At 39.7% G+C, this 12,572-nt stretch overlaps 1 protein-coding gene across 3 annotated transcripts in view; it reads left to right on the forward strand.

The window, feature by feature from the left end:
- Nucleotides 1-12,572, forward strand: part of LOC123244207 (myomegalin-like) — a 254,997-nt gene that overhangs the window by 84,623 nt on the left and 157,802 nt on the right. The gene's annotated exons all lie outside the window — the stretch shown is intronic.

The following is a 12,572-nucleotide window of genomic DNA, read 5'->3' on the forward strand; positions in this document are numbered from 1 at the left end:
CTGAGGCCAGATTTGAGCTCAGGAAGATGAGTCTTCCTGGCTTCAAGACTGGCACTGTGCCACCTAGCCACCCTATTTGCTGATTAGTGAGGTATAAAATGATCACTCAGAAAATTCAAAAACTGGTTCCCATAAGCCTGTACAAGCTGTCTGTAGCACACTCCTGCTCCCAGGTCTAAATCTATGATCTCCACCTGTTGAAATCTTTCTCTGCTTTGAAGGCTCATCTCTGGTGCCACCTTCCCTCATTCTCCCCTAGCTAAATGTGTCATGCCCTCCTCATGCTGTCCTAGGCTTCTTTGCCTGGATTTCTCCTTTGCCCCTGCCACACTCAAACTTGTATCATGCTTCTCTATAAAGATGTTGTATTTCCCCCAGCAAAACAGAAACTCCTTGAGGCCAGGGATCATATGATTTTCATCTTTGTATCATTAGTGTCTAGCATGTAATATGGGTACAGATAATTTATTAAATATATGTATGTAGTGTGTGTATATGTGTATAACCCTACAATGTATATAGTACATACAACCATGATATATAGTATATATATGTACTTTTTAAAAAAATTCTTAACTTCTGTGTATTGGCTCCTTGGTGGAAGAGTGGTAAGGGTGGGCAATGTGGGTTAAGTGACTTGCCCAGAGTCACACAGCTGGGAAGTGTCTGAGGACAGATTTGAACCTAGGACGTCCCATCTCTAGGACTGACTCTCAACCCACTGAGCTACCCAGCTGCCCCTATATATGTACTTTTATAGAGAGATGGATGGATATGTAGATATATAGATCTAGATGCTTAATAAATGTTTTATTTCCCTAATATAGGCTATAGAGAGATATGGCACATAGAAATTGGTTTGTTAAAGACCCAAGGTTTTTTAAAGGACTTTAAGTTCATCCTACATAATATATATATATATATATATATATATATATATATATATATATATATATATCTTACCTATTAAAGGTTTAATAAATGCTTTATCTAACTATGAGCCAGAAATGTGAGAAGGCAGCCAAAAAACTAGTGATCTTAGTCTGTGTTAGAGGCAGGTGTGGTGGTATCCACCTAAAAGACTTGAAAGTCTTCCTATATACTCTGTCCTAGTCAGGCAATAAGTGGGATATTGTGCCAGTTCTGGGTGAGATATTTTAGAAGAGAATTGGGGGCACAGGGAGGAATCTGTACTCTGTGTTTTAAGCATAAGCCTGAAAGAAACAATTTCCATTCATTTAGAGGCAATTGGGTGATGTAGTGAATAGAATGCTGGACTGGGAGTCAGGAAAACCTGAGTTTAAACCCATTCTCATATGTGACTTTGGGTAAGACTTAACCTGTTTGCCTCAGTTTTCTCATCTGTAAAATGGAAAAAAATAATATCTACTTCCCAGGATTGTTGAGAGGATCAAAAGAGATTGTTTTTGTGAGGTGCTTAGAACAGTTCCTGGCACAGAGAAGACACTGTCTAAATGTCAGCTATTATTAGTATTATTCTTCTAATTATTATTATTATCCAGCTTATCTGTGTTGTGGAAGCAGCTTAAGCTCCCATGCCAACTCTGTTTCTCCCTTTTGAAATATGAAAACATTTCCCAATCTAATGGGAAACTGGGCCCATTTGAAAGAGATTCTTATAAGCATTTGTGCTTAGAGAAAGAATCAATGAAAGGCAGAGCCAGCTCACAGCTGGAAATTTCTCTGACTCACAAGTCATGTTTGGGTTGCAAATAATGATATTCTAAAAAAAAAAGACAAAATTCAACAACATAAAACAGAGTTAAAGGGCTCGGTTTGTCTCCTCAAACAGAACAATTATTCAACTTTTGGCATGGAAAATCATGATCCTAAAACCATTCGATCCATCCCTCTTTGGCCACTCTCTTTAAAGATGCCTACTATAGCTGGCAAACTCAAGAGATACAGTAAGGGGAAAGTGAAGGTAGTTAGCACAGTGAGTAGAGCAGTAGTCTGGAGTTGAGAGGACCTGGGTTCAAAACTAGACTCAGATACTTCCTAGCTATGTGACCCTGGGCAAGTCACTTAATACCATTTGCCAAGCTCTTGCTACTCTTCTTAGAATTGATACCAAGACAGAAAGTAAGGATTTGTTTGTTTGTTTGTTTGTTTGTTTTTTAATGAGAGAGATTTGGAGGTATGGAGGGAAAGACAGAGAGAAGGGTCCTGTATGCACAAGGAATATATAACAAGACCTACCATGGATGGGTGAAACATCAGATATAAGAGAATACCTACTAACATATGTAATTTGATTTTCTTGTGTGTACATAAGTATAATGATTTTTTTTAAACTGTTACCTTCCATCTTAGAATCAATACTGTGTATTGGTTCCAAGGCAGAAGAGTGGTAAGGGCTAGGCAATGGGGGTTAAGTGACTTGCCCAGGGTCACACAGCTAGGAAGTGTCTGATGCCAGATTTGAACCTAGGACCTCCCATCTCTAGGTCTGACTCTGAATCCACTGAGCCATCCAGCTGCCCCCAAGCATAATAAATTTTAATTGATAAATTAAACACACAATAAGACATTAACAACATTAAATATAGTAATAAAGTACATTGTACATTTTTTACAGTATTGTCCCCTACCTCCACTACTTTATCCATGGGAAATATGTTCCAAGATACCCACTTAATGCCTAAAACTGAGGGACAGTTCTTGCTTCAACTTTTTTAAGCACTTATTTTCTGTCTGAGTATCAATTCTAAGATAGAAAAACAGCAAGGGTTAGGCAAACAGGGTTAAGTGGCTTGCCCAGGGTCTCATAGCTAGGAAGTATCTGAAACCATATTTGAACCCAGGTTCTCCCAAATCCAGACCTGGCACTCTACCCACTGTGCTACCTGGCTGCCTCCTCAATTTAACTTTTAGCACTTGGTAACTTTACAATATAGTACTGTGCTTTCTCTCCTAGATCCTGCCCCCCTCTGCTCGGTGCTTCACAACCCCTCAGCACAACCCCATTTCCCCCCCCCCAAAAAAACCCTTTAAATGAAAGCAGAAGAACTAAGCTGTGAAGAAACCACAGTGCCTGTGTCTGGTGTCAGAATTCTGAGCAGACAGAGGAAATCTTTGCCCCACTCAGCCTACCTGGAAGCCCACCAGCTGTCTTCAATCTGTCAAAACTCCATTCTGGCTTCGAATAGTGTAATGATTAGAATGAGTGGTCACCAAAAATTGTAATTAACCCTTAAGCCACAAGACTTTTAATAGCTAGATTTATTAATAAGAGAAATATAGAAAGGCGGTGAAGAATTTCTAGCCTAATAATCCAGAGTCTAACAACTTAGTGTCTGTCTCCAAATCTCAGCCTCAGAAAATAATCCCCTCCTTATAAATTCTTACTATACCCACTAGCTCTCTTATATTATCCCCAGGAACCAATCACAATTTCTCAATTAGCCTGGCACCACCCAAGGGGGCAGTGCCTATGGGATCAATTCCCTGGTTGCTTATTGACCCAAATTAAAAACAAATAGAAGGTCCAGAGAAAGAACTGTGGGAGTAGAAACATAGAAGAAAAACAATTGCTTGATCACATGGGTCGGTGGGGATATGATTGGGGACGTGGACTCTAAACAATCACCCTAATGCAAATATTAATAAGCTGGAAATAGGTCTTGATCAATGACACATATAAAACCCAGTGGACCTGCTCGTTGGCTACAGGAGGGGAATGAGAGGAAGGAAGGAAAAGAACATGAATCATATAACCATGGAAAAATATTCTAAATCAGTGATTCCCAAAGTGGGCACTACCACCCCCTGGTGGGTGCTACCCAGCTGCCCCCTTATGTACCTCTAAAAGAACATGTTTGCTATCTTCCTGGCATACTGTGACATTTGGTGAGGCCAAAAGCAGTTCATCTACAAATTGTATCAAACAGCTATTATGAAATTTAATATTGTCTAAATCCTATTTTAAAATCTGTGAGAACAATGTAGGACTGTCCATGAACCCTTGTAGCAGCCTGGACCAGGTTCACTAGGAACCTTTCCAGGTGAAGGCAAATATATTCCTGGAATTTTCATGAATAGAGATTGAGAAGAATGCTGAGCACAGTTCTACCACAGCAAAATATGTGTCTGTGTTGGGAATAGAGGAGATAATTGTGGCTGAGCTGGGAACCACAGGATAGCTTTTTATAACATGATTATTTGCAGCCTTTAAATCCTGTACAAATCAATATACATGTTTTCCATCTGGGCCTAGTGTTGGCTTTTTTACAGGTAGAATAGGTATATTATATTCAGATTTGCATGGAATTATTATTCCTTGCATAATCAATGAATCCATCACTGGGGTAATTCCCTCAATTGGTTCTTTTGATGGGGATACTGAGGAATGGAAGGAGGTGGACCACCTTTAGTCTCAATTTGAACAGGAATAGCTTATTTGAGTAGACCTACATTGGAAGATGTGGCCCAGAGAGACTCAGGTATATCAGCTAGGATTTCAAAGATGGGGGGCTCTTTCTCCTCCTGACTGTCTAAAAGAATTACAGGGACGAAATTTAAGGATTCCTCAGACAATTTTAGTGTTATAGAGCCATTTTGAGAATGTATTATTGTGACTTTAGCTTGCATAAAGATCTCTCCCTAACAAATTTAAGGCATTAAAGGAAAGAATGTTCTATTGATAGGGGTCCCACAGACATCCTTCAAGGGGACAGCTTTGGGACCTGTAGAGGTGCTCCTAATACACCTACTACATTTAAAGGGTTAATAGAATTGCATTTAGAATCAGGTTTACTCATCAAAACTGACCTAGAGGCTCCAGTGTCTAAGAGGCAATCATAATACATGTTTCCAATCTTTAGAGTTACATAAGGTTCATTATATTGGGGGTGGGGGGAAGGGTAGAATGGACTGGGATAAATGGCGTTGAAACTTCAGGGTCTGGGAAATCAAAGGTTTCGCTCTCTGATTCCAGAGCCCTTCCCCCCACACACACCATCAGAAAAATCCCTATTTCTTTGGGGTCCCCCACACTGAAGGGGATTCCCACTCTGAGTATTGTGTGGATGGGCCCCATTTTGGATGTTTTGTTATGGATCTTGATTTGCCTCATTTGAATTATTATTTTTAATTGAGTTTCTATTATTATTTCTAAAGCTCATAGTTCTAAATATTTGATTCCACTTTCTACAGTTCATCATTATATGATCCCTCTTCCCACAAAACTAAAACATTAATAGTTGATTTATGGATCCCTGCAAAGGGCTATGGCCACTCCTTTATTTGCTTTTTCTTTTTCATTTTTTTCAGTTAAAATTCTTATTTCCTTTCTTAATGCCTCCACTAAGTCACTATTATCTTCATCTTTTTTTCATGGCCAAAGATATTAACTGCTACTGTTCTTAATTCCTCAAGATCCATATTAGGCCAATTTGGGCAGTTAATTTTAAAATATTCCTTAGCCACTTTACAGTAGTTTTTCCACAAACTGTCTTATTTGTCTGATATCCCTTTCTCTGGAATGATCCACATCTATATATCTACCTCCCAGCTCAATAAGCCTATCCATAAACTTGGAGGAGCTTTCATCATGTTTTTACTTAATATTTTCAAATTTTGTCCATGTACCAGGCCATCAGAGCAAGCTCTCATGCTTTTAGTAATGCCTACCTAGCCTAGCCTGACATAATTGTAAGTGATCTCTCTCTACATTCACATCCCATTTTCGGTCTTCTTATGGCCAATGAATTGCTCCCCTTCCCTAGGCCTCATTAACAAGAGAAACAGTTTTATTTCTTTTTCTCTTTCTGTAAGAAAGGCTTGAAGCAAGTTTTCCACATCAATCCATGTGGGATCATAAGTGCAGTAAATATTTTCAAGCTTTTTATGACTACAATGAGATCATCTTCAAAGGAAGGAGTATTTGCCTTGAATCTCTTGATATCTTGTGGAGTGAAAGATATATGTTGTTTAATATTCACTAAATTCCCTCACTTATTTAAGTGGGCACTTCTCTTAGGGGGAATAGGCCCTTAATTGAATTATCTTCAATTTTTGTTTGGGTTGCAATGGAGTAGGTGAAGGGACAAGGAGGAGGAATAGGGACAGGGGAGAGATGGACCAGGTGGGGGAGAGGTGGTTTGAATAGAGTGAGAGATTGTCTGAACAGAACAAGAGATGGTTTGAGCAGGATGAGAAATACATTTTTCAAGGCATTCTATCCAAGTCTTGAGATCAGTCAAGCTGTCTTTCCATTGTTTTTTCTTGGGGAGGAATGAATAAACTATTTGGTAAATTTGAAGGTATCCTATCAGTACAATTAAACCCAGAAATGGTAATAAACAAAGACAATCTAGAATTGTGACCTGTGTGAGCTCAGTAATGCTCTCTGGGAACAGGAGCTGTTTGAGATAGGCAGGAAACTGCTCATTCACAGTGTGAGCCATAATTTTCAGCACCATACTCAGTCACCTATTTAGGTATATGGGTAAAACCTTCAGGGTACAGCCCAAGTTTAGCTAAGAGGGTCATAGGTTTTGGGTGTAAAGCACAGGCTGTGGGCTGTTGGGATTTTTCCTTTAGCAGGCTTTGAAAGCTTATGGGAATTAAAGGAGCAGTTTTATTTATCTTTACTACTGCTCTCCCTAAGTGCTCCACCTCTACCCTTAAGTCAATGCTAGAAGCTGAGTGTCCTTCCCCAAGGCAGGAGTCAGGGAAATGAAAGCACCCCCCCCCTCCCAAACAGATCAAGCCCTGAGGGAGCCGATTATTGCTAAAAAAACAAACAAACAAAAAAACCACCCTGCTTATCAGAAAGCAGCAAGCACTCAACTGTTCTTAGTTAAAGGGAAAAGACATCTCACCTGTCTGTTCAGAACTCTCAGGGAATAAGCAGTAATTGGGAGGCAACAGCAGCACAACTTATCAGTAGAAGCAAAAGGAGCTTCCAAACTGCCCCACAGCACTAGACCAACAGTGGTAGCTGTGAGGCTTATCTGCCCCCCTATCTATCCCAAACTGATCTACCAACTTAAAGAGGAGTAAGAACTCCTAACCCTAGAATTTATCTACTAACAAGCCTACTCAAGAATAACTTAGGAAGAGAAAAAGTACTGAAGAAAATGAGAGTACTCGTTGTCCCATCTGGGTCACCAAAATTGTAATAATTAGAATGGGTGGTCACCAAAAATTGTAATTAAGCCTTAAGTCACAAGAGTGTAATAGCTAGATTTATTAATAAGAAAAAGAAAATAAGAGAGAAATGTAGAAAGGAGGTGAAGAATTTCCTAGCCTAATAATCCAGAGCCTAACAAGTCAATGTCTATCTTCAAATCTCAGCCTCAGAAAATAACCCCCCAGTTTCCTGCTGGGTCTCATCTTATAAATCCTTACTACACTCACTAGCTCTCTTACATCACTCCCCAGGAACCAATCACAATTCCTCAATTAGCCTGGCACCAGGGGTGTGTGGCAGTGCCTGTGGGATCAATTCCCTGGTTGCTAAATGACCCAAATTAAAAACAAATGGAAGGAAAGTCTAAATCCCAGATTGATCAAATCAAAATACAAATTCCCTTCTCAATAGGTATTGGGATTATGTGCCAGCTCCCTCTCTCATCCAGAGGTAGCCCCTCTTCCTGCCTCCCTTCTTCCCCTGGAATTTAAGGTTGACTATGGAAACAGAAACCAAAGAAAGCAAAACTGAAGATAAGGGAGGAGGGGTGCTACTGTAGTTCCATTAACTGAAGTAATCAAACTCTTTGTTTAGTCTGATCATCATCCTAATCCAGTTGAAGTCAGCTGGTCACTGCTCTAATTTTAGAGAGGAGTCCTTCCTGTGATGATCTGGAAAGAAGGAAGTGGGACACTGGAAGCTAATAGTTAAGGAAGGATTTATAAGAGTTTCTCTTTTAGATTAGCCAAAAGACTTCAGATTGTTATAAATGGAAGTACTTTAATATTTCAAAAAGTAGGAGCAGAGCTGAAATGGGGTCTTAGTCTGCTTCCACAACACAGACAGGCTGGACCATATCCAGGGGAGAGTAAACTGGGTGAGAGGACTTGAAACTATGGCTCCCTTGGGGATCTCCAAAACCCTTTCAAGGGGGCAGAGAACTTAAAACTATTTTCCTAACTCTGAGATATTTTAGTTTACAAAACTGTAAATGTTGATAGATATCTATATAAACAAATTCTTTGAGGATCCTTGATAATTTTTAAGAGGTTAAAGGAGTCCCAAGACCAAAAATTTGGAGAAACACTAGACTAGAATACAACATTCATAAAAGAATATATAATGTGCATGAAAGATAATATTGTTTTTTTTATTTTTTTACTTATTTATTTTTTTAAACCCTTAACTTCTGTGTATTGGTTCCTTGGTGGAAGAGTGGTAAGGGTGGGCAATGGGGGTCAAGTGACTTGCCCAGGGTCACACATCTGGGAAGTGTCTGAGGCCAGATTTGAACCCAGGACCTCCCATCTCTAGGCCTGACTCTCAATCCACTGAGCTACCCAGCTGCCCCCGAAAGATAATATTGTGAAGTAAGGTTCAAAAAATATGTTGGAGTCAGATCTCAGAGGACTTTAAATACGAAGCCTAGGAATTTGTATTTTCTCTTACAGATTATAAGGAGCCACTGAATGGTTTTTGAGCAAGGGTGGATCATTGCTCTAAGTTGAATATTAGCAACTTCTCTGAACCTCAGATTCTCTCTCTGGAAAATAAGGGAGCTGGATGAGGTAGCTTTCACAGTCCTTTTAAGTTCTACACCTCTGACCACACACACACACACACACCCTACCCTCCATGTACACATGTACACATACCACGCTTCATCACCCATTTCAAGTATTCCCTTTTGAATGCTAGTCTAAACTCAAGGTATATTGTTGGTGTGGGTCATCACCATCTCAAATTTAATAAATGAATAGGAAAGAAAGTGGTAACAGAGGGATCAGTCCCAAGGCTATTACAATAGATGAGAGGTGTTGAGGGCCCTAGTTAGGGGGATGGATAAAAGAGATAGAGGCAGAATCAGCTGGATCTGGCAACTGACTGATTATATATAGGTTGAGAGTCAAGAATGAACATAATTTCAAACCTTCTTGACTTTGGATAGTCATATCCTCCACAAAATTGGGCGAGTTTGAAGGAGGGACAGGGTTGGTGGTAGGGAAAGATAAGTTCATTTTTGGATTTGTTGAATTTGAGGTATTGGGAAGATCTCAACTCAGAGAATATGGAAGCTTAGAGCAAAGATTAAGGTTAGATTTTTGGATGATATTGGGTTGGGGAAGTAATATCCTAATTCCTTCCCTCTAAACTAAACTAGTTTTAATTTGAAAGGTGACAAAGCTAACTCAAAGCTAAGTGCTGGAGTATCCTTGTTGAATATTAATGCTATTTTAGAGAGCTAAGTAAACTTCCTCTTAAATTGTTAGGAAGCTAGCTGGGTGGTATAGTTGATAGAGCAGTGGGCCTGGAGTAGGGAAGATGAGTTCAAATACAGCTTCACTGTTCAGATATGTTCCAACTCTTCATGACCTTATCTGGTTTGTTGGTTTCTTGTTGTTTTTGTTTTTTTTTTACAAAGATACTAGAGTGGTTTGCTATTTCTTTTTACAGCTCATTTTATAGATGAGGAAACTAAGGCAAACAAGGTGATTGACTTACCCAGTGTCACATAGGTAGTAAGTGGATGAAACCAGATTTGAACTCAAGAAGAGGAGTCTTCCTGACTCCAGGTCCAGCACTCTATCCACCATGCCACCTAGGTGCCCCAAAATACAGCCTCAGACATTTACTAACTGTGTGACCTTAGGCAAGCCACTTTGCCTCTGTTTGCCTCAGTTTCCTCATATGTAAAGTGGGGATGGTAATAATAATATCTATCTCTCAAGGTTGCTATGGGAATCAAATAAGATATTTGTTAAACTTAGCATAGTACCGGGCTCTTAGTAGATGCTATATAAATATTGTCATTATTGCTGTTATTATTATTGGTCTCAAACTGGAACTAAGGGGCTACTAATCTGAGTTAGCCTTATCTCTCCCATATATGTAAATTATGATTTACCTGAACCCCAGGGACAATTAAAGGATGAGCTCACTAAAGGAGAAAGAGCATCTCTTGACTGCTGCCCTACTGCTTGGTCAATCAATATTTACCGAGTGTTGTACCTGTGTTCAGCATTGTTTTAAGCTGTGTAGGGTGTTGGGGGAGGGAGTGATAAAGGTCATAAATTAGTCTCGATTCTCAAACTCGTAGTATTATTGAGAAGACCATACAGCTGATCCTGCTTTAGACACTTCCTACCAGTATCACCTTGGGCAACCTCCCTGAGCCTTGTACTATTCCTCTGTAGAATGAAGGGGCTGGTAGCTTTTGAGTTCCCTTTAAGCTCCCTCACATCATCTTTCATATCTATACATATACCACCATCAATACCCCATTTCACATGCTCCCTTTTGAATGCTATTCCAAATTCAGTGTATATTGTTGGTGTGGGTCATCACCCACTCTGAAACATTCACAAGCCCCCTTGAGTGATTTTCTTTTGCCAGGCAACTAAAGAACACATTTCAAAGCAAAAGCCATTTAATTAAAAAGCATCTAGCAAAGTAAATGACAAGAAAGATTCCCCTCCCCACCCCCCATATATACAAGAATATATTTTCCTGCAGGCTATAATATCAACCTTGGAGAAGGAGTCACAAATTGGCAACACATTTGACCAGGAAATATTCATCACAGGGCAAATGCAGAGGGAAACACATTTAGTTAGTGATCATGTATTTAGGGACTTAAAGAAAGAGAACACACATGGTTAAAGCCATTTATTCCTGGCATTGCAAAGCTGCCATGTCGTCCAGTGTCATTAGGAAAATTTGCTTTCTCTGTTATTTTGAGGTCAATTGCTCTGGCACAGTGTCACTGTTGAGTTGCCCTCTGCTACCATCTGCTGGAGCTCCACTGCTGGGGGAGGGCTCTGATCTTTAGCAATCAACCCAAGTTCTCTGTCAAAACCTATTGAAAACATAATCAAAATCAAAACCAAACCAAAACAACAGTGTAAGACCTCAGGCTAAAATTAAATTAAGATCCTTCTAAAAGCTTCTTCTTCCTTCTACCTTGTTAATCTCACACTCCCTGACCCCAGTCTTCTCTCTGACTAGAGATTAAAAAATTCTTTCCAACTCTTCTCATATCCTTGTTGCCATCGTTCTTTCTTCATTTTCTTTCTTTTTTTAACCCCTTACCTTCTGTTTTAGAATAGATATTCCAAGGTATTAGAACAGTAAGGGCTAGGCAATTGGGACCTAAGTGACTTGCCCAGGGTCCCATGGCTAGAAAGTGTCTGAGATCAGATTTGAAACCAGGACCTCATGTCTTCAGGCCTGGCTCTCCATCCACTGAGCCTCCTACCTGCCTCCTTCCTTCATTTTTGAAAGAGGACCAATGACATTGTGGGGTGATGTTTTGATATGCCCATGAATTGGATTTAAGTCAACCTTACTCTTTTCCAGAGTCATTCAAGTGTAGTGGATAAGACAAAAATCAGGACAACTGGCCCAGGATACAGTGGATGACCTTGGTGTCTTTGATGACTTCAATGTTGTCTTAGAGTGACAGGTTTCTTTTAAAGTCCCATAATGCCCTTGGTTTCCATGTAAATCAACCTCTATCAAGACTGAAAGGGCCAGGTGGAGCCAGCTGAGTTGTTGACCTTCACCCCGAGTCCTTTATTCTGCATTTCTGTCTTTGTTTTGCATTCCTGCCAACAATTCAATCACTCCAACTTATTTTAGTCCTTAATAACATAAGACCTGAGGACAGTACATAATTAATTTCTAAATAAGTTATTTAAAAACTAAAGGTAAATGTAATAAATTCAGAAGATGATTAGGTCACTGGGATATGGAATGTCCTGAAAACCCTTCTTGCTGCCTCTTCCCTGCCATTGCCACTCCCACCAGAATTATAATAAGGCTTTTGTGTGTCCTTGGCAAGGTTAAAAAATTGGCTTCTGTGTGTTCTTATCCACTAGAGGTATGAGCCCTCCCTGTGGCACAAAATACATACCTAACAACTGGCTCAGGATGCAGTGGATGACCTTGGTGTCTTTGATGACTGCAATGTTGACTTAGAATGACAGGTTTCTTTTAAAGTCCCATAATGTCCTTTGTATCCACATAAATAGACCTCTCTCAAGACTGAAAGGACCAGGTGGAGGCAATTTTGTTTAGTATTGAGTTGCCAACATTTAGAAAAAATAGGATTAAAAATCATCCTTAATTGTGCTTTCTTTCCCCTTCTTATTGTTCTGATGCTGATCTCTTCTTCACTCTGATCTTCAGTTACTGTCAGTGATGGCAACAGAACAGTCTACATGCCATCAGATGAGTTCTAAACCAGAAAATGGCCAAGGTTTAAACAGGGGAAATATGGCGGGAAGGACTCGGATAGCGTAAAAGGAAATGGGAAAATGAGTGGAATAATGTGGGACAATTAAAGAGACAGAGGATAGTCACTTCCTAGGCTTCATTTTCCTTATTTGCAAAATAACTAATTTGGATTAGACATCTT

The sequence above is a fragment of the Gracilinanus agilis genome, chromosome 4 (assembly GCF_016433145.1).
Source record: "Gracilinanus agilis isolate LMUSP501 chromosome 4, AgileGrace, whole genome shotgun sequence".
Taxonomy (NCBI): domain Eukaryota; kingdom Metazoa; phylum Chordata; class Mammalia; order Didelphimorphia; family Didelphidae; genus Gracilinanus; species Gracilinanus agilis.